This window comes from Vulpes vulpes, chromosome 14, assembly GCF_048418805.1.
Source record: "Vulpes vulpes isolate BD-2025 chromosome 14, VulVul3, whole genome shotgun sequence".
Classification (NCBI taxonomy): Eukaryota; Metazoa; Chordata; class Mammalia; order Carnivora; family Canidae; genus Vulpes; species Vulpes vulpes.
Window position 1 is genome coordinate 18096289 of NC_132793.1, and position 21927 is coordinate 18118215.

Genomic DNA, 21927 nt, shown 5'->3' on the forward strand with positions numbered 1-21927 from the left:
CTCAACCACTGAGTCACCCAGCTGCCCCTATAGTGAACATTTGCTATGCTCTAGGCATTGATGTCAGCCCTAGGGATGCAGCAATAAACAAAACAGTTCCTGCTCTTATGGAGCTTGCGTTGTAGTATTTGAATATACGGAACCATAATGTATCAAGTGGTGATAAGGACTAAGAAGAGTTGTAAGGAGACAGAATAGATTTATATAGAACAGTAGATTCATTTATAATGTCTTTCTTAAGGTATCTTTCAAGGAAACCCAAAGCCAAGCTAAATGGCTTTTTTTGTGTGTGTACTGGGCCATATCTGTGCTATTTTCCATGCTCACAGTTCTCTGCTCTTCTTTCTTGACTGTCTAGACATTTTCCTTCCTTTGAGACTTGAGTTCAAGTCCCAGTGTCTTGTCTTCATGGGTCTTTCCCCCTCTGTATCTGCCAGAAGCACTCTCTTCTGGAGTCAGTTTTGGCCTATGGAACTAATTTGGCGTTTCCTATCAAATTACGTTTGTCTTTTTTTTTTTTTTACGTTTGTCTTTTCTCATATTTTTTGTCATTTATTCCACAAGTATGTGATGCCCATTTATTTGGTAAACAATTTATTGGACTTTCATTTTGTTTCAGCCATGACGAGGCACTGGGAACTTGAAGATAAATGTACATGGTCTGTGCCCTTGAGGAATGCACAGTCTGTTGGGAGGGAGAGAAATGTAAACTGCTACTACAAACATCATGATAAATGTCAAATTAGGGCTGTGTCCAAAGTTTTGTTGGAATGCAAGAAGAGGGAGCAACCAAGGGGAGTTAAGAGTTTTGAAAGGAAGAAACTTTTACATTGGTTCTTGAAAGTTGATTTAGAATTTAATAGAGACTGGGATCGGTGTCTGTGAGTTTGGAGAGCCTTTTATGCATGGGATGAATCCTGTGGGGGGGGGGGGGGCGCAGAAGGAAATGGTAAGTTGATTGAAGCTGGAGAGTAGTGCAGAGTTGTGGATTTGGGATGGGTGGTAGGCCTGGAGGGATAGATTGGAGACGTTGAATGGCTTTGAAAATGATATAAGGAGTTGAGATTTGTGCGGGCAGTGAGGAATCATCAGAGGTTTTATGGCCAGAGAATAGATTGTATTCGGTACTTGGGCAGCCAGAGGTTGGTTTAGATCAGTGCTGCTTAAATTTTCCTGCGTATGAGAATTACCTGGAGAGCTGTAGAAAATACCAGTGCCTAGGTCACACAGTAAAATCCTTTTCTGGAGAAGGGATCCAGATAATGGGTTTTTGATAACTTCCTAGGTGATTCCAGTGTACCCCCCAAGTTTGAGAACCTGTGGTTTGAGAGGCCTGATGACAGGTCAGTAAATGAGGAGGCTGCTGCAGTGGCCTGGCTAAGAGAGGTCTTTGAATTGAGGCATTGCGAACATGGAGACTAGGGAGGGCTGAGCTAACCATTGTTATTTTCCTTCAGTTTTCTCTGTATTTGTTTTCGACAAAATTGTGGCCCCCAGGGGTGCAAAGTCTAGTCTTTGTAGTTTGAATTCCTCAGATATATGTACATAGTAGGTTCTCAATAAATATTCGCCTTGATTAAAGTTCATTTTCTTTTGTTCAGCTACTCAGAGTTAAGTACTTAAGGGCATTTTTATTTCATTTGCTTATTTCCTTTTTGATATTAAATAGAAATTCCTTTAGGGATGTGACTGGATGGAAATGAAACTTTTTCGTCTGTTTTACTTCCTCATAATTCCAATTCAAGATTTTGGAAGTTAAAATTCACTAATTAAAACAATAAGTCTGCATATGAATTTGGCTTATCCATATGATCTTTCCTTTTTAGTGCAAATAAGTAAGTTTGTGTAAAACCCATCGGTGGTGATATACCGTTTAAAGTAAAGAATCCTGAGAAAGTATCTAGAGTCTTAAAAGTACTTTTTAGAAAGTTTTATTTATTTAGGTAGTCTCTACATCCATCATGGGGCTTGAACGCACAACCCTGAGATCAAGAGTTGCACGCTCCACAGAGCCAGCCAGGTGCCCCGAGATTCTTAAAGTATCGTTAAGGTTTATGTTCCACAACATGTGGAAAGTGAACCTTAACACTAGATTCTGTTAATGTATGTAACTCAGGAAATTTTCCATGTGGTATAGAGTCTGACTTGCCTTGTATACTTGAAATATATTTGTCTCTGAATGGGGATAGTATTTAAAAAATGCTGTGAATCATTTTTTTTAAAGATTTTATTTATTCATTCATAGAGACACACACACAGAGAGAGAGAGAGGCAGAGACACAGGCAGAGGGAGAAGCAGGCTCCATGCAGGGAGCCCGACGTGGGACTCGATCCCAGGTCTCCAGGATCACGCCCTGGGGTGCAGGCAGCGCCAAACCGCTGCGCCACTGGGGCTGCCCTCTGTGAATCATTTTTATATCAACTCTCCATTCTCTATTCTAAGAGAAGTGAATTGGAACACACAGAAATTAAAAAACTTTTTTATACTTGATGCCATTTATACCTCCCCTCTGTCATTTGGCATCTTGAAAAACATCAAACCTACAGGAAGTTGTAGGAATGATACCATTAAACACCCATCCTCCTTTACCTAGATTCACCAGTTACTGTTTTGCCAATTTCTTGATTACTTGCTAGCTTGTGCTTGTGCTCCGTCTTTGTAGCCTGATCCTTTGAGAGTTACTTGCAGACAGACATTATAACACTTCACCCTAAATACTTTTGCATCTTAATCCTGGGAGAAAGGGTGCACATAATTATAATATAATTACATCATTCAGGACACTTGACATAAAACTGATATATAGTCCATTATCTAAATATTAAGATTCACGTATTCTCTAGCTTTTTAATTTTTCCTGCTCTTGAATTCAGTTAAGGACCATGCACTGTATTAATAAGTTGTCATGTGTCCTTACATTGCAGTATCGACTGGTGTGACCCAGTAGTCTCAGGATTTCAGAAATGGAAATGAAAAACTCTGTAAGGGTCATGCAGCCCAGCTTCCCATCCTTCTTTCCTGCTTGCCTCCTCCATGCTCTCCCTGGCTGGCTGGGAGTGACCGCCCGAGACTCATGGCAGAGTTCTGAAGTGGGACCTCATACCTGGTGCAGAACTGCTTGTGCACATCTTTCTTTTTTTGTGTGCACATCTGTCTGAGGCTAGGAGAGGTTTTATCCTGAACAGGGTAATTTTTTGTTTTAGGGTTAAAGCCATTCCAGTTGCCCAGGTGTTTCACTAAGAAAATGTAGTTTAAAAAAGAAAGGGAAAATGTGATAGTGTAAATGAGACTTTGAGAAAAGATTTTCATAGTTGACTCAACATCATCTGAAACATTATAAGTTATCTTTGTACTGTTTCTTGAGGACCACTCCTCATGACCTTGTCTTTATATAGTTCATGGGGCGGGCTTTCATTCCTTTCTTTCTTTCTTTCTTTCTTTCTTTCTTTCTTTCTTTCTTTCTTTCTCTTTCTTTCTTCTTTCTTTCTTTCTTTCTTTCTTTCTTTCTTTCTTTCTTTCTTTCTTTCTTTCTTTCTTTCTTTCTTTCTTTCTTTTCTTCTTTCATTTATTTATTCATGAGAGACAGAGAGAGGCAGAGACATAGGCAGAGGGAGAAGCAGGCTCCCTGCAAGGAGCCTGATGCGGGACTCCATCCATCCCGGAATCCTGGGATCATGCTCTGAGCCAAAGGCAGATGCTCAACCACTGAGCCACCCAGGCGTCCCTCTTTTTTTTTTTTTTAAAGCTATTAGAACCTCCCTGCCCCCTTTTAAATATTGCAATGGTTGTGTGTTTTGTCTTTTCACTCCTCCTTAGGCAGACTTCATTCCTTTTGCTTTGATCAACTCTTCATGATCCTAAGATCTGTTTCCATTCTCGTCTTCTTTGCTTCAAACTCTCATTTCCAGCCTTGGCTTTTAGCAGCTTCAGCTGCATGTCCCACATCAAAACTGAACTCAGTATCTTTTTGGGTAAACCTGAGCACGAATTTGAATATTGGTGGGGAGGTGAGAATGAGATGGTATTTGGCTAGGGAATTAGGAACTTTAGGCTTGTGCTCCTTATTAGCCCTTCTCCCCCTACTGCACCCTACCATCCCCAATCCCTCAAGGGAAACAGGTGAGCCAAAGGCAGGCCTTGCTAACACTGCCATTTCTGGCTCAGTGTGGAGTCTTGGGAATTAGGCTTCATAAAATGAATTCTTTTAATCCATTGTTTTTCAGTTTTTTTTTCCATTATCACTCCCCTAAGAAGCCCTTTTAGACCATTTCTTTTTTAACATTAAAGCCCTCCTACCCATGAAATTTTAATACCACAAGTATATAGTGTATCCTGTGTATATACTATGTTTATGTTTGTATCACACATGAACAAGTAAGAGATTATAACCTTCAAGAACCACTTTTTGTCCCCTTGGAGTGAGATTGCTCCATTGAAAATACATGTTTTAACCTAGACTGGAGGCAGTCTAATGTCTAGAAACAAAGCAGGCCCAAGAGTCTGCCATTGTCCACAGAGAATTTGCCTTAGGGTCACATCTCACTGCTGAAACTAGAGTTTCCTGATCTTGTTGTGACCACAACTTACAGTAATAACAACACAGTATATTAATTCAAAGGTTTTAATACTCAGTATGTATTCTTACTACTTGTGATGCACTGTATCTACTGTATTCTTTTAAAAATAGTTCTATTAAGATAATTACATACCATAAAGTTACCTGTTTATATTCTGTAAAAAATTTTTTTAAAGATTTATTTATTTATTTTAGAGAGGAGGAGAGTGCAAGTAGGGGAGCAAGGAGGAGAAGAGGGAGAGGGACAAGCAGAAACTGAGTTGAGTGCAGAGCCCAACGCAGGGCTTGAGCTCATGACCTGAGATCATGACCTGAGCTGAAATCAAGAGTTAGTTAGATGCTTGGGGCAGCCTGGGTGGCTCAGCGGTTTAGCGCCACCTTCAGCTCGGGGCGTGATCCTGGAGACCCGGGATCAAGTCCCACACCGGGCTCCCTGCATGGAGCCTGCTTCTCCCTCTGCCTGTGTCTCTGCCTCTCTATCTCTTTGTGTCTCTCATGAATAAATAAATAAAATATTAAAAAAAAAAAAAAGATGCTTAACTGACAGAGCCACCCCGGTGTTCCTGTTTTGTAAAATTTTTTTTTTTTTGTAAAATTTTTAATTTAAAAGAAATGTTAGTTGTGATCCACTGACTCGAAGAAGCATGACAGCCAGCAGGAAGAGCAATGCCAAGGCGTAGCTTGTCTAGAGACTACCATATGTCCACCAGAGAGGTGAGAAGAAAGGCAGACAGAGTCCTAACCACTGTGCTTACTGTAGACATTGGACTTTGTTTCAGTAAATGCCCTTGAACTGACCAGACTGGCAGTTTTACTCCTTGGTATTGGATGAAGGCTGGGAAGCATATGGCAGAGGAGGGCTGTAGTGAGTTTTTTAAGCCCACAGGTAAAAATGCTCTGGTGGCAACCATGGCTTGCCTCCTAAGCAGGTGAAATGGACAACTTTATTCTTTGGTTTGTGGTGCTAGCACTGCCCTGCCCCCCTTAAAGGAAGGAAGAGAGGCCCAATAAGGGAGAGAGGATGAGGAAGAGAAAGTTGATCTAACATTAGGTAGTAGAGCCTGAAATTCTTGAAACCCTCATTATTTAGTGGGTTTATCCATAAGAATATTTGATAGCGTGACTATAAGGATCTGTGTATTTGATTAATTTGTTGTCATTAATCTGTTAAAAGAGTATAGAGCACCGAGGAAATGAAATAGGAAGCTATCAGTTTTTATTAGAATGGAAGAGGAGAGGGTGTAAAGAATGACATGTAGCTTTGCTCTGTTGGGGTGTATTTATGGTCAGAGGGAAACCCTGCGTATAGATACACAGTATCAACTGTGCAAACATGGAAGCAAGTGCTAGAAAGGCCAAGAAAGCAGGTTTTGCCTGTCTAATTTTGGCCCCAGTGCCAAGCAAGGCAGGAATATGGTGGGACCAAATAAAGTCGAGGCATTACATCCCAGAGAGCAGAATAATTAGAGCAAACTCTTATTGAGTGCTTATATGCTAGATACTAAGCATTTTATATTTATTCTCTCATTTAATCCTCTAAAACAGGGACACCTGTGGCTCAGTGGTGGGGCGTCTGTCTGCCTTTGGCTCAGGGTGTGATCCTGGGATGGGGATCAAGTCCCACATTGGGCTCCCTGCTGGGAGCCTGCTTCTCCCTCTGCCTATGTCTCTGCCTCTGTCTCTCTCTCTCTGTGTCTCTCATGAATAAATAAATACAATCTTTAAAAAATAAATCTTTTAAAAACAGTGTGAAGTTATAGGTAACCAACCTATTACTTTCCTCATTTTACCGATGAGGAAACTGAGGCACAGGGAGGTAAAGAAACTAGTTCAGGGTCACATGGTTACTTGTTCTTACATGTAATAGAAATGCGCAGGGCACTGGAGACCCTGCCTTGAAGTGAGTGAACCCACCACTCCTGGGGCCATGACTGCTGTGCCATACCTCTTTTCAGGAGCATAGCCTACCTGGTGGATCTCATGATCTTTACTTAAGTCATTTTGTCTCCAGGTTGCCACCCTGAAGTTCACTCTTAGAGGCTGGTGACCACAATACTAAAAATAACATTGTCCTAGACAATATTTATAGTTTTTTCACTCCCTCTGGGTACAGACTGTGCCTTATCTGGGAAATACCACTTATTTTAGGGTTTGTCCAGTGGTAGTCATATTTCAGGTCAGTTCAGCAGACATTTACATGCTTCTTAAGGGCGCTGCCATGCAGTCAGTGCTGGGGGTGATCATGGTATAGTAGACATAGAAAGACAAACCAATATTTGAATTGCAGTGAAACTAAGGAGAACAGACAAAGGAACATTGAAGAGGGTAAGGAGGTTAGGAAGAACTACCCAGAGGAGTTAACATCTAAGTTGAGTTTTGAAGGATAAAGAGGAGTTTGTAGACAATTGTAGAATAATTAAGTGAAAATTGCTGGAGAGATGGACAGAAGCTCCCCTCTGATATTATTGCCAGTGTGTCTAGATTCTTAATGCAGTAGAAAGAACTTTGTAAAATTCCCTTTTTTCCCCTAATGTCTTGAAATGTCTTTGGGATCCTAGGCGTTAGCAGTAGTGCAGTCAGTATATCTAGGGATTATGCTTTGGGCCTTTTAAAAGAGGGAAAGATGCTATCCCATGTAGCACCTGCAGGCATGCTGCAACTTTGGACAGAAGCAAGTGTCCTTGTATGAAGGGATGATGATGTTTCCAATACCCTAGCTCTAACCAAGGCTTTTTTGTTTTGTTTTGTTTTGTTTTGTTTTTAAGATTTTTGATTTATTTATTCACGAGAGACACACAGAGAGAGGCAGAGACATAGGCAGAGGGAGAAGCAGGCTCTCAATTCCTGGACCCCATGATCAGGCCCTAGCTAAAGGCAGATGCTCAACCGCTAAGCTACCCAGGCGTCCCTCTAACTAAGACTGATTGCAATTGCTTGGTGAGCTTTTTCTTCTCTTTCTCTTTTAAAGAGTTATTTATTTTAGAGAGAGAGAGAGCACGTTTGTGCACTCATGTGCACGGGTAGGGAGGGGCAGAGGGAGAGGGTGGGAGAAACTCAAGCCAATTCCTTGCTGAGTGCAAAACCCAACGCTGCAGGGCTCTATCCCAGGACCAAGAGATCACAGCCTGAGCCCAAACAGAGAGGGATGCTTAACTGACTGCACCACCCAGGCGTCCCAAGACTTTTCTTCTCTTATGTGAAAATTGTTGATTAATTGTTGTTATTCAGAAGGTATTTAGTTATTCAGTCACAAATGTTTCTTGTGAGCACTGAGTTTTTGAGGTGGAGGGTAGATGAGGACAATACATAGAATTTGAGTGTTTGAAGTATAACATGCATTCAGTAATGTGTACAGATCTCAAATGTACTGCCTGATGGATTTTTACATGTGAATATACCTGTGTAATTATAACATTCAGATCAAGATAGAGAACATTCCTAGCGCCCCAGAAGTTTCTCTCAGGTCACTTTTCTGATAATACTCATATCCACCCCTTCATCCCTCCCCAGCATTATTGTGATATATTTTGCCAAAGATTAGTTTTACCTCTTCTTCAACTTTAAGTGGAATCATAGAAGATGTCCTGTTTTGTATCTGGCTTCTTTCACTCAACCTTATGATTGTGAGATTCACCCACCTTGTCGGGGACCATTGATTATTTACTGGTCACCCTGCCAGGAAGAGACCTGGAGTAATCACATGTGATTGCTGGCATTCATTTATTCAGTGGACATTTCCAAGTGCTACATAGCAGGTGCTTTGCAAGGGCTTGGTGAGCAAAGATAAAGTAAGTGCTTGCCACCAAGGGACTTTCAGTCTAGTGAAGGGGATGGACACTTACATACATAATTATGAAAGTGAAGAATTGATCACCTATTGGGGGTGAAAATGGTTTTTGAAAGACTTTATAGAGAAGACGAAATTTCTTCTGATAAAGAATTACTTGAAGTTTTCCAGGCAGTCAAAAGGTGATAGCACAGGTATGGAGGTATGAAGCAGCATGGTGTCTTCAGATTCCTTTGATTCTAGATTGATCCAGAGGTTAAAGAATGCCAAAAATACCACTTTGGGAAGAAATTTTTAGGAAACCTTTGGTGTATAACCTCCATCTTAGGCTGGGACCATGGGAGATGACCACTCTAGGGAATGGTTGTAATTGTGTTGTCATGGAGAAAGCAGGGAATGGAAGTGAAATTTGGTGATTGCTGTAGCTAAGGAGAAACTTCCGGCACTGCTTTACTGTTGATGTTAAGGAAGACTTTTATAAGGGTAGGTGAAACTGGGACACCTGGGTGGCTCAGCGGTTGAGCATCTGCTTTTGGCTCAGGGTGTGATCCCAGGATCTGGGATCCAGGATTGAGCCCCGCATTGGGCTCCTTGCATGGAGGCTGCTTCTCCCTCTGCCTAGGTTCTGCTTCTCTCTCTTTATGTGTCTCTCATGAATAAATAAATTAAAAAAATCTTTTTTAAAAAAAGGATAGGTGAAACTACAAAGATGCTTATTATTAATGTGGTATTTTTTCAATAATTGAGATGACTAGAGATGTCTCAAAGCCATAAAAAATTCCCTGAGGTGGGGCACCTGGGTGGTTCAGTTGGTTAAGCATCCAATCCTTGGTTCTGGGTCAGGTCATGATCTCATGGGTTCTCACTGAGATTAAGGCCAGAGATAGAGGCTGGAGATGGAGGCCTCTGTGCTCTGTGCTCTAGGGGGAGTCTGCTTGAAGAAGCCCTCCCTCTGCTCCTCTTCCTCACCCTCAAGTGCTCTGCTTTAATAGATAAATCTTTTTTAAAAAATTACCTGAGGGTGGATTTAGATGCAATGTCTCCTCCCTCAAACACGGGGTTTTATAGAAAAATGTGTTCCATTTGTGTTCCCTGTAGTATTGGTTTGCTGGGGCTACCCTAACAAAATCCTGCAGACTGAGTGGCTTTCACAGAAATTAATTTTCTCATGATTTTTAAGGCTAGCAGTCCAAGATTAAGGTGTTTGGTTTGGTTTCTTCTGAAGGCCCTCCATGGCTTGTAGTCCTCCTTCTCACCATGTCCCCACATGGGTTTTTCTCTGTGCTGTGTCCTAATTTTGTCTTAAAAAGGACACCAGCCATATTGGATTAGAGCCCACTCCAGGGACTGCATTATAACTTAATTACTTCTTTAAAGGCCCTATCTTCAAATATAGTCACATTCTGAGGTAATGGGAGTTAGTTAGGGCTTCAGCCTATGAATTTGGTGTGTGGAGGGAGTTACACAATTCAGTTCATAATACCAATGTTACAGAACTGGCCATAATATTGTTGGGCTGTGCAAGCGTTATCATTTGAGAAAAGTAGGATAAGGGGAGGGTGCACAGGACAGCACCAAGAAAAAGCAGGTTGTAGACGGGTCTGGTGTAACCCCTGGGAGGGCTAGACTTGCTCTTCAGTGGCCATCTCTTGAGTTCATAGTGGCTCATCTGCACACACAGACCCGTGAGTCTTGGTTACTATGTCTAACACCATTAAGACTGTGGTATTTTATCAATTAATAAAGAGTGAAAATGGAGACTGGAAAGAAAAGAACATAAACTGTGAAGGCCAGGTGGATATCACAAGGAAGATAGTTTTGTGACTTTTACAACTCTTTTTTAATTTATATTTTACATATTTATTTGAGAGAGAAGGTGCATACAAGTATGAGTGGGGGCGGAGGGGGGGCAGAGGGAGCACAGAGCTGGTCCTGGGTGTCTATCCAGGACCCTGTGACCATAACCTGAGCTAAAGGCAGACACTTAACTCACTGAACCACCCAAGCACCCTATAACTTTCATAACTCTTAATAACCTGTTCATGTACCCTGTGCAGAACAAATCCTATCCCTCTGATCTGCCATCTAGCCCTTTTCTTTGATTGGGCTGGCGTTAAACAGCCTTGACATTCTCCTTATCAAAACATTTGAATACCAAAGAGCTGTTTCTAAATCGGATCACCTCACTCTTCCTCCTCCTTGGGAACAGGAAATTGTTGTCTGTAGAAGGATTTTGAATTTTCTCTTGTGTTGGCCACTGAGAGGCTGGTGGGTGGGGATTTTTCGTTTTGTTAATGAAGCCTCTTAAAAGTGCTTTTAGAGAGTCACACCTTAAATTTGTTTGTTTGGAGGCAGAACTCTTCTTAGAACTGCTTTTGTTGTTAATCTGCATTGAAATTCTCTGGTGGCAGATGAGGCTTTTTTTTTTTTTTTTTTTGCAGATGAGGCTTGTTATATGTACGTAACTGAAAGTTTTTGATTTTCAAGGTAATAGTGTTTATTATAAGGAGATTATAATGGTCTGTGTCCTAGTGTTGCTGTTTAAGACCCTTTTCCAGAATTAGATCTTTAAAGTTTCTAGGCTGTTTTTTTTTTTTTTTTTAAGATTTTATTTATTTATTCATGAGAGAGAGAGAGGCAGAGACATAAGCAGAGGGAGAGGCAGGCTCCCTATGAGGAGCCTGATATGGGACTTGATCCTAGGACCCTGGGATCACAACCTGAGCCAAAGGCCGATACTCAACCATTGAACCGCCTAGGTGTCCCAAAGTTTTTAGGCTATTAAGAGAACTCATGCAGAGTTGAATGAGATGTGTTCGCTCACACCCACTCCTATTAGACCTAGCCTAATGTGAGGCAGAGATCTTGGAAGTCATGGCATGCCCCAGGTGTTTTCATGCTTGCATCCCTGTTAGTACCAGTGAGGTTCCATTGCCTTTTTGCTATCCCTTAGTGGTGGGCTGGTGGACCATGAATCCCAAGTTGCCAGGATAGTCTGTGTCAGAAGTAAGCATTTAAAAATCTTTGAACAACAGTCAAAGGTAGTGTGCATTGTGGTTCTAATTTCTGTTTATAATAATAGGACATTTGTGTTGTCTTTGACTTGCTTGGCTGTTTACTGAGGAATGAGGTTCTTTTAACAGATATTATGGAGTCATTGTTAAATCCCTTAGCAAGGAGTAAGTTCATTGTTTGAAATGGGTCATAGTCCAGAGTGTACCCAGCATTTTACTTACTTTTTTAAGAAACTAGACTGTTTTTCTCAAAACTTTCTTTAGGCCAGTAAACTATATATCTTATACTCCTAGCAAGTTTAATGTTTTAACTTTCCAGATTTTTGTATCTTGTTTTCATTCTCTTTTCTACAATTTCATTCCACTCTAATCTTAGATTTGACTCTGTCCATTCTTTTTTCTTTTTGTGGTTTGTGAAATTTTTCTTTTTTACAAACTGGGTTGATAATACTATTCTAGAAAAGTGTTTTTTTAATTAATTTATTTTTTTAAATTTTTACTTATTTATGATAGTCACAGAGAGAAAGAGAGGCAGAGACACAGGCAGAGGGAGAAGCAGGCTCCATGCACCGGGAGCCCGACGTGGGATTCGATCCCGGGTCTCCAGGATCGCGCCCTGGGCCAAAGGCAGGCGCCAAACCGCTGCGCCACCCAGGGATCCCTAGAAAAGTGTTTTTTAACCATAAAGTTGCTGACAGCACTCAGAAGCTTAGGTCATAGAAAATCTGGGACCACTGGACAGATAGCAGACTAATTTGAAATTCTGTGTACCTTGGTAGAGTGTTGTATATGTTTAATTGGCATCTTCCATCTGTGGAAATCCTTGAGCAGTTGCTGCCATTTTTTTTTTTTAGAAATGTTTTGATTTTCTTAAGAGGTCTTTTTTTTTTTTTTTTTTTTACCCCTTTTTAGTTGGAAATACTTCAACAAAACAATACAGATGTTTTCCAACTTCCTAAAGGAGAGATAGAATCCATAGGTTGCATTGCATTGGGGATTGGGAGCTCCCAGTGTAGCCTGTCAGTACTCCTAGAGAATTTTTTTGGTCCTTTTGTTTTAGTAAGGTCCTTTTAATCACAGGGAACAGGAATGTAGGCCATTAAGATAGTAAAGTGTGGAATGGTGTAGTAGATTGAGTCATTAGCTCTACTTATTCACCCTTCTGTAGTACTTTTTTACTTTTATACCCTTGCCATAACTTCATGGATGGAATTATATCCCTATCCCTTGATTTTAGTCTTGGCTGTATGGCTTGCTTTCACCCAATGGTATATTAGTAGACATGAGAGCACAGGTTTGCAGCATGCTTGTGTTGATAGGCTTGCCCTCTCATGCCTTTGCCATCACCAAGAGAAGAACCCTGAATAGCTGTAGCCTCTTCAGCGTAGACCTCAAAGTGAGACAGTAGAGCAAGGCCACCCAACAGACCTGTAATTTTTTTATTTTATTTTATTTTATTTTATTTTATTTTATTTTATTTTATTTTATTTTATTTTATTTATTATTTTATTTTATTTATTTTATTTTATGATATTATTTATTTATTCATAGAGACAGAGAGAGAGAGAGAGGCAGAGACACAGGCAGAGGGAGAAGCAAGCTCCATGCAGGGAGCCTGACGTGGGACTCGATCCAGGGTCTCCAGGATCAAGCTCTGGGCTGCAGGCGGCGCTAAACCGCTGCGCCACCGGGGCTGCCCCAGACCTGTAATTTAAAGCAGAGTCAACCCAGCTCAGATGCCCAAGGTAAAGTTAAATGCTTATTGTTATATGCTACCAAGATTTTTGGTCTGTTGTTATGCAGCATTATTTTGGCAATAGATGACTAATGTAGACATCCTGCTGGATTCAGAACAATCCTAGGCCTTTAGTGACCATTTCTCTTGGATGGTCTCTCCTAGTACTTTACCATTTATAGGACTCCTGGTGAATCTGCCCCACCCTTCTCTTCCACCCATTGGTTTCTCCATTCTACCTTATTCTCCTTTACTGTGTAGTTTCTGTTTTCTTGTATCTTATGTTCTCTCTTAATTTTTCTGTGACCAAGGTCCTTTATGGCTCTTCCAGGGTCTCAGTCTCATGATGTCTCAGCTTCTACTCTAATTGCTTAATACCTTATTCTTCAAGAACATTCCATTTTATATTTGAGGGAAAATTAATTTTGCCTTTTAGGGTTTTCCCTCCCACCCCAGACATGTCATGACCTCAGTTGTTGGTTTCTTTAGGAATTGGCTGCCCTTGGGATAAGGATCTGCCTCTGCACCAATTAGATGTGTCTGCGGGTTTGTTGGGAGTAGGAATGTGTCTGAAATATGTGAGTGCCTGGTACTTGCCTTACTAATAGAGGCTGTGAATGTATAGAAGACTTAGTGATAAGATAAATCTTACACAGTGTTATATGTCATCTGGGGATTTTAGTAAGTGTTAAAGCTTGTCAGTTTCTGGGCTTATCAGTTCACCGGAGGGGAAGCTTTTAACTTAGCTCTTGAAGGCTTTTAATTTTCTGGGGCTGCATTCCATTTTTTGGTTTCTTAGTTCTAAGATATCAACCTTACAGCCTGAATCCTCAGAATGAATCCTTTACAAGGGAAAAATGTGAGAAAAGAGATCATCTACTGGAAGAAAAGCTGACTCATGCAAACCCTTCCAGAGTTGAGAAGCAAATAAGTCCACTTATTTTGAAGTTCTGAATTTGCTGGCTCTTGAAGCTTTCTTAGAGATTCTTTTTACATTGATAGTTATGTCAAGTGCAAATAAAGACAATTTTATTTCTTTCTGTTTAATCTGTATATCCTCTTTTTCTTGTCTTATTGCACTGGCTAGGACACTGCTATGATGTTGAATAGATGTGATGAGATTAGACATCCTTACTTTGTTCCTGAGTTTAGGGAAAATTATACAGTACCATTAACTGTTTTTCATCAATGCCTTTTGTGGGTTTGAGGAAGTTCCCTAGTTTGCTGAGAGTTTTTATCATAAATGGATGTCAGATACTTTTTGTGTATCTATTGAGATGATCCTGTATGTTTTTATCTTTAGTCTGTTGATACCGTGAATTACATTAATTGATTTTTGAATGTTGAATCTCTTTTGCCATACCCAGGGTAAATCCCACTTGGTCTTGCTGTTTTATCTCTCTCATCTATTTGCTGTATTCAGTTTGTTCTAGTATTTTGTTAAGGATTTTAGTGTCTATTTTGATCTTTGTGTTTGCCTGTGGTTTCTTGTATTACTAAATTTGGTGTCAGGAAAATGAGATAGCCTGGGTTCCCTTCTCATGTGTTTCCTGGAAGAGTATGTAAAATTGGTATAATTTCTTCTTAAATGTTTGATAAAGTTCACCATTGAAGTTGTCTGGGCCTGGAGTTTTCTTTGTTGGAAGGTTTTTTTGGTTTTATTTTGTTTTAAGATTTTATTTTATTTTTCACACACACACACACACAGAGAGAGAGAGAGAGAGAGAGAGAACTAGCAGGGTGGAGGGACAGAGGGAGAAGGAAAGGCAGATTCCCCGCTTGAGCAGGGAACCCAATGTAAGGCTCAATCTCAGAGTCTGAGATCATGACCTGAGCCCAAGGCAGATGCTTAACAGACTGAGCCACCTAGGTGCCCCTGTTGGAAGATTTTAACTATAAATTCAACATCTTTAATAGATGAAGGGCTGTTTAGGTTCTCTTTTTCTTATTAAGTGAGTTTTGCTAATTTTTGTCTTTTGAGGTACTTACCTGATTCATCTAAGTTATGCAAATGTACACGCATAAAGTTAATATTATTATCCTTTGTTTTCTTTTTTTCTTTCCTCTTTTCTCTTTTCTTTTTTTCTCTTTTCTTTTCTTTTCTTTCTTTTCTTTCTATTCTATTCTATTCTATTCTATTCTATTCTATTCTATTCTATTCTATTCTATTCTATTCCAGAGAGAGAGAGAAGCAGAGAGGGAAGAAGAGAAAATCGAAGCAGGCTCCATGCCCAGCACAGAGCCTGGACACTGGGCTTGATCTTACAATCCTGAGATCATGACCTGAGCTGAAATCAAGAGTTAGACACTTAACCAACTGAGCCCTTAGTCATCCCAAAAATTATTATCCTTTTAATGTGTGTAGGTTTCCTAGAGATGTCTCCTTTTTGAGGCTTGATATTAGTAATTTGTGTCTTTTGTCTTTTTTCTTGATTATTCTGGTTAGAGGTTCATCAATTTAAAACATCTGGCTTTTGGTTTTATTAATTTCTCTCTTTTTCCTGTTTTTTTTCTTTTTTTCGTTCTCCATTTCATTGATTTTTATTTTCTATTATTTCTTTCCTTTTACTTGCTTTGGGTTTACTTTGATCTCCCTTTTTTGTTTCTTAGAATAGAAGCTTAATTTATCAGGGGGCTTTTTCTTCTTTCATAATATTTTTTTTTAATGCTGTAAATGTACCTCTAGGCACTGCTTCAGCTGCATTCCATGAATTTTCATATCTTATGTTTTGATGTTAATTCATTTCAAAATATTTTCTAATTTCCCTTGTTAGTTCCTTTTTGACCCGGGGTGGTCTACAAATGTGTTTTATTTCCAAATATTTGTGGGCTCTCCAGTTATCTTCTTGTTAATGATTTCAAATTTAATTACTTTATGGTCAGAGAATATACTTTGCTGTAATTTCACTTCTTTTAAAGTTGTTGAGATTTGTTCTGTGGCCAAGAATATAGACTGTATTGGTGAATATCCTATGTGCCCTTGAAAAGAATGTATATTCTGCTCTTACAGGGTGGAGTGTTCTGTAAACGTTAATTAGGTCAAGTTGGTTGATAGCATTATCTGTATCTTCTGTATGCTTACAAGTTTTTTTGTCTACTCGTTTTATGGATTACTAAAAGAGGGGTGTTAATTTTCCAACTATAATACATATAATTGTATGTTATATATTTATTAATTATATATTATATATATTTCCTTTGAGTTCTCAGTTTTTGCTTCATGTGTTTTGAAGTTCTTTTGTCAGAGGCATACAAATTAAGGATTGTTATGTTTTCTTGATGAATTTAACCCCTTTACCATTATGTGAATGGCTTTCTTTGTCTCTTTTAATATCCCTTCTGAAGTCTCCGTTGATATTAATGCAGTATCTCTGGCTTTCTTTTGATTAATATTTGCACGGAATGTCTTTTTCCATCATTTTACTTTTAACCTATCTAGTCTTTCTTTTTTTTTTTTTTAAAGATTTTATTTATTTATTAATGAGAGACACACACAGAGAGAGGCAGAGACACAAGCAGAGACACAGGCAGAGGGAGAAGCAGGCTATGCAGGGAGCCTGATGTGGGACTAGATCTGGGATCACGCCCTGGGCTGAAGGCGGCGTTAAACTGCTGAGCCACCCGGGCTGCCCTAACCTATCTAGTCTTTAAAGTGGGTTCTGGGGTACCTGTGTGACTCATTTGGTTAAGCATCCAACCCTTGATTTTGGCTCAGGTCATGATCTCAAGGTTGTAAGACTGAGCCCCATGTGGCCTCTGCACTCAGTAGAGAGTCTTCTTGAGATTCTTTCTCTCATTCTGCCCCTCCCGGAACTCTCTCTCTCTCTCTCTCTCTTTCAAATTCATAAATAAATAAATCTTTTTAAAAAGTGAGTTTCTTATGGAAAGCATATAACTGGGTCTTCTGTTAATCTGTGCCTTTTAATTGGGGCGTTTAAAACATTTACATTTAACATCATTATTAATATGTTTAGAATTAAATCTGTCATCTTGCTAGTTGATTTTTATTTGTCTCATTTGATCTGTTCCCTCTTTCTTATTTTTATTCCTCCTTTCAGAGTGAGGGTTTTTAAAATTTCATTTTATCTTTACTATTGGTGTATTAGTTATACCTCTTTAAAAAAATTTAATGGTAACCTTAGGGTTTACAATATTCATCATGGTCTGCCTTCACATAAAATGCTAATTCACATTTCACTTATGGCATAGGATCCTCACAACACAGTATACTTCTAGTTTTCTCCTTCCATCCAGTGTAATACTGTCATACATTTTACTTTTACATATTTTATAAATCCACAATACACTGTTCGTGTTTTTCCTTTGACATTTATCTTTTAGAATGATTAAAAATATGGAAAAGTGGCTTTAAAAATATCTATTTTATTTATTTTATTATTTTTATTTTATTTTATTTTTTTTTTTAAGATTTATTTATTTAGTGGGGGAGGGTGGAGAGAGAGGGAGAGAATATTAAGCAAACTCCCTCCCAAGCACAGAGCTGATGTGGGGCTCCATCCCAAGACCCTGAGATCATGACCTGTGCCAAAACCAAGAGTCAGATGCTCAACCAACTGAGCCACCCAGGTGTCCCTGGAAAAGGGCCATTTGTATTGACTTCCCTTTTTTATCATTTTTGGAACTGTTAACTTTGTTTTGTATTTCCTCATTTTTGCTTGGTATCATATGCCTTCTACTTGAAGAACTTCCTTCACCATGTCTCATAGGGCAAGTGTGTAGACATTGGATTACCTCAGCTTTTGTTTGTCAGAAAAGCCTTTTTTTTTTTTTTTTTTGCCTTCATTTTTGAAAGATACTTTTGCTGACTATAGAATCCTGGATCATGATGAAGGCCTCTCCCTGTTTAATACTTACAAGATTTCACTTTAGGGGCATCTGCCTAGCTCAGTCAGAAGAGCTTGCGACTCCTGATCTTGGGGTTATGAGTTTGAGCCTTACATTGGATACAGAGATTACTAAAAAAATAAATAAATAAATAAACTTAGAAATACAGTTTAAAGGTTTCACACCATTATCTTCTGGTTGTATACGTTCTGATGAGTGGTCTGCTGAAAATGTAATTTTCTTCCTCAGAAGGTAATGTCTTTTTCTTCTGGCTGTATTTAAGATTTTCACTTTGACTTTTAGCAGTTTAACTATAAAGCATCTTGCTGTGTGTTTTTTGTTATATTTACTTAGTTGTTTATGTTTGTTTAGTAGGGTTCTCTAAGCTGCTTAGATCAGTGGTTTGATGACATTAATTTTGGAAAGTTCTTAGCCATTTTTTCTTCAAATGGCATTTCTGCCTTATTCTTTTCCTCCCTTTTCTGGGACTTCAGTTACATGTATGTGATATCATTTGATCATACCTCAAAGCTCTTCAGTGTTCTTTCTGTTGTGCACATGCCTTCTGTACACTTCTTTTTTTCTGTATTTCAGTTTGGGTGATTTCTAGTGATTTATTTCTGAGTTCATTGATTCCTTCCTTGATTATGTTGTTAGGGTAAGCTGAACAAAGGAATTTTTCATCTCTAATAACAAAAATAGCATTTCTTTTTGACTGTTCTGTACACAAGCTTTCTACTCAAATTTATTGTTCATATTATCTACTAAATTCTTTTCTTTTAAAAGATTTTATTTTTTTCTTTGACAGAGAGAGAGCACTAGAACAAGTATAAGCAGAGGGAACAGCAGAGAGAGAGGGAGCAGCAGACTCTCCATTGACCAGGGAGCCCAACGCGGGGCTCGATCCCAGAACCCCAGGATCATGACCTGAGCTGAAGGCAGATGCCCAACTGACTGAGCCACCCAGACGCTCCTGTATAACTTTTTCTTTAACTTATTAATCATTGTTATTTTAAATTCCCTTAGTTACAGCATTTGGGTCATCTCTGGTTCTCTTGATTGCTTTGTCTCCTCCTTCCTTCCCTCCTTGCTTTTTGTGTATCTTGTAATTTTTGATCAACTGCTGGACATTAGTGCAGAACAGTTAAGAGACCGAGGTGGACATTAAATGTTGTTGATACTGCTGTTACATTAGGGGTGAGTTTTGGGGGAGAGAAGTTGCAACATTTGTGTATATATAATATTCAGGACCTGTTATAGAACTAGGATAGGAACCTAAATTTATTTTTTTCAGTTACTTTAGAATTTCACATTTGTATATCTTGTTCCTTTTATAGCATCCATAGGAGTTACTTTGTCTAGACTTGCCCTTGTAATTGCTTTCTCCTTTATTTTGGCTCACACTGTATTTGAAATTCTTCTTACTTCTGTTGTCTTCTGTACCAAATGACATTTGTTAGCAAGTTTGTCTTTTCTCACTAGACTGTAAGTTCTTAAAAGTAGGTAGAGTGTCTTATATTCGGATCTCTATCATCTTTTAACAACATTTTATTTTATTTATTTATTTTTTATTTTTTTTTTATTTTTAAAGATTTTATTTATTTATTCATGATAGTCAGAGAGAGAGAGAGAGGCAGAGACACAGGCAGAGGGAGAAGCAGGCTCCATGCACCGGGAGCCTGACATGGGATTCGATCCCGGGTCTCCAGGATCGCGCCCTGGGCCAAAGGCAGGCGCCAAACCGCTGCGCCACCCAGGGATCCCTTTTAACAACATTTTAGATGCAAGTCTGTTTTTTGTTGTTGTTGTTGTTGTTTGTTTTTTTTGTTTTTTTTTTTGTTTAGACTTGAAATTATTGAGGGGTGCCTGGGTGGCCCGGCCCGTTAAGTGTCTGTCTCTTGGTTTCAGCTGAGGTCATAATCTCAGGATAATGAGATTGAGCCCTACATTGGGCTCCAAGCTCAAAATGGAGTCTTTTTGAGATAGATCTTTTCCCTCTCCTCTTCGCTCATCTACTCACATGCATACACACACACTCTCTCTCAAATAAAATAAATAAAATCTAAAAAAAATGAAAATAATGCAATAAATGCTAGTTGCTGCTTTCCAATTTAATTATTATTAACAGTGCATGTTAGATAGGCAAATCTAATCTAAGTTTTTAGAAGCTAAGTTCTTTCAGTAGGAGGACTTTTAATATTGTAAAACCATCTGTCTCAGCATGAATAAATATAACCACTTCTATATTAATTAAGGAAATAACCTTTGGTATGAGTATTTACAGTAGAAAGGGATCAGAACTAGAGTAGTTTCTACCATACTAGCAATATACTGTCGTACCTTCTCTCTTATCCTAGGGACAATGTGCGTACCTTCTCTCTTATTCCTAGGGGAATAAAAGCAATGCAGAAATAGATTTCCCAGATCAACCTTCCCTGGGACTAAAGGTACTTTATCTTATAGCTCATTTTCAATTGTATATAAAAACTGTATTCATCTTTAGGTATTATTTATTGTTTGTTTTTACAGTGTCTTCTTTTTTACCGTTATTGTTCATCAAATGGTGTTCAAATATATAAAGCCCAGAGGGAATCACAGAAAGGTGATGATAGCTTCTTGAGAGTTATTAAAAATATTTGGCAGACGGCTATTGGGAAAATATTAAGGCTGGTATGGTACTGTATTCTGGATTCACGATTTTTCTTACCTCACAAGAAGGGATACAAAGCACAGTTGTGGATCAAAGAGGATTATTCTTTGGGTACCCTTGGTGCCTATATCACTGAGCCCCTTTATTAGGTTAGTAGTTACCACATTTGGACAGTATCCTCTTCTTCTTCTTTTTTTTTTTTTTTAAGATTTTATTTAGTTATTCATGATAGACCTAGAGAGAGAGAGAGAGAGAGAGAGAGAGAGAGGCAGAGATATAGGCAGAGGGAGAAGCAGGCTCCATGCTGGGAGCCTGATGCAGACTCAATCCCGGGACTCCAGGATCGCGCCCTGGGCCAAAGGCAGGTGCTGAACCGCTGAGCCACCCAGGGATCCCCTAGTATCCTCTTCTAATAAATGCAGTATCTTACTATATGGAGGACAAGGATAATTATTCATGTATTTTTAAGTTTTGGAAGGAAATAGGTGATTAATTTGGCCCACAGATCTGGTATAATTAGGTAATATTTTTTAACTACTCTGATAGCAAGTATATGGTGATGCTAGCATAGCACAAACAATATTAGAAGGAATGGGAGTGGGGAAGGGATTGGAAAAAATGGGGTTGAAATAACTTTTTTAATCACAATGAGTTTTTTTATTGTACCAAATATTCTTGAATTTGGAAAACAGTATTTATTTATATGAATGTTGGAGAAACTGAAACGTATAAAGAGAATAACTGCCAACAAATACCCCATTAAAAAATACAGTTGACCCTGAACAGTGCCAAGAATTAGGGGCCCTGACCCCTGAGCAATTAAAAATCCGTATCTAGCTTTTGACTTCCAAAGACTTAACCAGTAATAACCTACAGTTGACTGGAAGCCTTACTAGTAACAATTAACAGGTTTTGTATGTTACATGTGTTACATACTGTAGTCTTACAATGAAGTGAGAGAAAAAATGTTACTAAAAAAAATACTAAAGACATACATTTACAGTACTGTGCTGTATTTATTGAGAAAGATACGTGTGTGTGTGTGTGTGTGTGTGTGTGTGTGTGTGTGTTGTTCAAAGGTCAACTATATGTATGTTTTGGTAGTCAGTTTCCTTGGACAACTTTTCTCAGAGTGAAGAGGCTGAAGAGTTCAGTTTGATAATCAAGACATCTTGACACCTTGGTAATGAAGCATTGCCTAATGGAAAGCACACCTCCATGGGAATGTTGTAGAATTTCTGCTGACAAAAGAAGTCTACCCAAAGTACCTCACATATTGTCTTTAGAGGCTACTTCTGTCAGCTTTTTTTGGTGTTTGT

General features: G+C 39.0%; 1 protein-coding gene across 11 annotated transcripts in view; it reads left to right on the forward strand.

The window, feature by feature from the left end:
• The window catches only part of CHD6 (chromodomain helicase DNA binding protein 6), a 202143-nt gene that overhangs the window by 13484 nt on the left and 166732 nt on the right, over positions 1-21927 (forward strand). For 2 of the 11 annotated variants that reach the window (XM_072735834.1, XM_072735840.1), the window contains exon 1: positions 12930-13123. The exons of 6 other annotated variants lie outside the window; for them this stretch is intronic. The gene's annotated coding sequence lies outside the window, so the exon portion shown is untranslated. Of the gene's footprint in view, positions 1-12929; positions 13124-18766; positions 18934-21927 lie in introns of those variants that run through there. 3 more of the 11 variants (XM_072735844.1, XM_072735841.1, XM_072735837.1) reach the window with 2 other exon arrangements.